Source organism: Micromys minutus (assembly GCF_963924665.1).
Source record: "Micromys minutus genome assembly, chromosome: 28".
NCBI lineage: Eukaryota > Metazoa > Chordata > Mammalia > Rodentia > Muridae > Micromys > Micromys minutus.
In genome coordinates this window covers 11,754,026-11,756,772 of record NC_137963.1, presented here as the reverse complement: position 1 = coordinate 11,756,772, position 2,747 = coordinate 11,754,026, and the positions used below count along the sequence as shown (strand labels likewise).

Genomic DNA, 2,747 nt, shown 5'->3' with positions numbered 1-2,747 from the left:
TCTTAACTCTTTTCTACAGCATTGGCTCAGCGATGTAAGAGAAATGGCCTTTGTCTGATATTTTCTTCTCTGATCTAAGCACAATGCTGGAGGGGCAAAGGTCTAGTAACATACAATGGAGAAATATAAGATAAACCAACTGCTAAGATGTCTCAATGGAAAGCAGCATCAATAGTCCCCATTTATTTCATTTTTAATATATACCAGGTAATGGGTTAAGCATTTAATAGAGGCTTTAATTTTAACAGAAGACATCTATAAAGACACAAACTCTATGTGCACTAGGTGAGGAAATTGAGGTCAGATATTGGTAGTTTTACTCAGAGGTACTGAGCATTGAGTAGGAATTCAAAGCCAATCAGAAAGTTCTGAAAGTCTAACTTCTAAACCAACTCTCCTGATTGTCCTTTTCAGTGCAGGTTTTCCAGTCATGTCCCACACAAGGATTGCTTTCCTGGCACTAGTCTCACTCAAGTGTCCCCAAATATTGTAACTACTAAAATACCTGTTCTGGGTATTAGAATATGTAGCACATTTAAAGGTTCCAAGGATTCTTCTGTATGTTCTAGAGCACCTCATTTTTTTCATTAAAAATAAAGCTATTTGTGTATATTAATATTTCCCTTGTTGAATGTATGTATAATATGCATGACAGGTGCCCAAAGAAGGTGTCCGATCCCCTGGAAAGGGTGTTACAGATAGTTACGGGACATTATATGTATGTTGGGTAAAGAGCCCCTGGTCACTGAAATAGCAGAATATTCTCTTAACTAATAAGCCACCACTTCTGTACTAAGCCTTTCAAATATTTTTATTAGCACATTATTTTCTTATATATTGGGTAATTTTTCTTTTTTTCTCTTAAATAGTTGATAAGTGACCTCTTCCTGTGGGTTTATGTACTTGGCTGTATTTCTTCAAAGACTATTAAATCATCCATTGCGCATAAATGTTGGTTAGAATTGTGTTGAAAAAGCAAGAACAAGTGAATCCTGTATCGCTTGGAATATCAGCACCAGTAGCATCCAAATTGTAGGCCTCTATAAAAGAAATCTGCATAGAATCCCACTGTGTGGAATTACAAATGATAGAAAACCCAGCTCAACCTTAAGCGTTTATGTTCATTTGCACCCTATCTTAATTACTGAACTTTACATTTGAATGTGAGGACATTGTTTTAAACATGTGAGCCTTACACTCCCAGAATTGAATTATCTTTCAGAAGACCAGTGTCTTTCCAAGGATTAACAATTGATACAGAGAGTTGCGCAGGCGTCTGGGCCTGGGAAGAGCGGGAGGAAGTGGTGGCCTTGGGAAGATGCTGGAGACCTAGGCTCGCCATGCCGGGCCGGACCTGAGTAGTGAGTGGAGAAAGGGTGGGAGGCAAGGTCGATGTATGTGGCCGGAGCGGACGGTGCAGATTACGAGCCGGCCTAAAAGGCTGCTCTTTGGCGTAAATTGCAGTCGATTAGGGATCGTTGCTCAGACTCAAGTTAGACGTGAGTTCAGATAAGTGAGGCCGACATTGCTGCCTTGAAGAAGGGGAGAATGGATTTATCAGGAGTGAAAAAGAAGAGCTTGCTAGGAGTCAAAGAGAATTATAAAAAGTCCAGCACTAGGGCTCCTTCTCCTACCAAGCGCAAGGACCGCTCTGATGAGAAGACCAAGGATCGATCTAAAGATAAAGGGGCCACTAAAGAGTCAAGTGAGAAGGATCGTGGCAGAGATAAGACTCGGAAGAGACGAAGTGCTTCAAGCGGAAGCAGCAGCACCAGATCTAGGTCCAGCTCAACCTCCAGCTCGGGCTCCAGCACCAGCACAGGCTCAAGAAGTGGCTCTAGCTCTTCCTCTGCATCCAGCCGCTCAGGAAACTCCAGCACATCCCAAAGTTCCAGTTCTAGCAGCTCTTCCGGCTCCCCAAGCCCTGCCCAAGCGCAGGCATGACAATAGGCAGCGTTCCGGCTCCAAATCCAAACCACCTAAAAGAGATGAAAAAGAGAGGGAAAGGCAAAGCCCGTCACCTAAACCCACCAAAGTTCACATTGGGAGGCTCACTAGAAATGTGACTAAGGATCATATCATGGAAATATTTTCTACTTACGGGAAAATTAAAATGATTGACATACCTGTAGAAAGGATGCGTCCTCATCTCTCTCTCCAAAGGCTATGCATATGTGGAATTTGAGAATCCAGATGAAGCAGAGAAGGCACTGAAACACATGGATGGAGGACAAATTGATGGCCAAGAGATCACAACTACTTCTGTGTTGGCACCCTGGACTCGGCCACCGCCTCGGTGATTCAGTGCCCCCCCCCCCCCAGGAGAATGCTTCCACCACCTCCCATGTGGCGTAGTTCACCCCCATGGATGAGGAGAAGGTCTGGATCTCCTAGACGAAGGTCTCCTGTACGTAGGAGGTCTCGATCTCCCGGCTGCCACCACCACAGGAGCCGATCCAGCTCCAACTCCTCCCGATAAACAGGAACATTGATTTGTACCTCTGTAACTTATGTTCCCCAGACTCAGTTTTGTCCTTTTCTCTAGCCAAGTCAGGATCTGTAAGGAAGGATCCCCTACCCCAGGGTAGGCTTTGGAGACAGCAGATGAGAGATTTCCTCTGCAGGAGGGTTCTGGCTTGTAGAGATACTGTTGATTAAGGATGGTGCCCAGAGAGGTACCCTGTAATTTTCTGGCTAGAAAGTTCACCCCTTCCGTTTCTTGATGTCTGTTTGGTAGCAGAACCAAC

General features: G+C 44.4%; 1 pseudogene across 1 annotated transcript; it reads left to right on the top strand.

Annotated features, from left to right (window-relative positions):
- The first annotated feature begins 1,435 nt into the window (after positions 1–1,435).
- LOC308438795 (RNA-binding protein with serine-rich domain 1-like) lies at positions 1,436–2,479 on the top strand (annotated as a pseudogene). Its single transcript has one exon. The product of its transcript is annotated as an RNA-binding protein with serine-rich domain 1-like (transcript).
- The last annotated feature ends 268 nt before the right edge of the window (positions 2,480–2,747 follow it).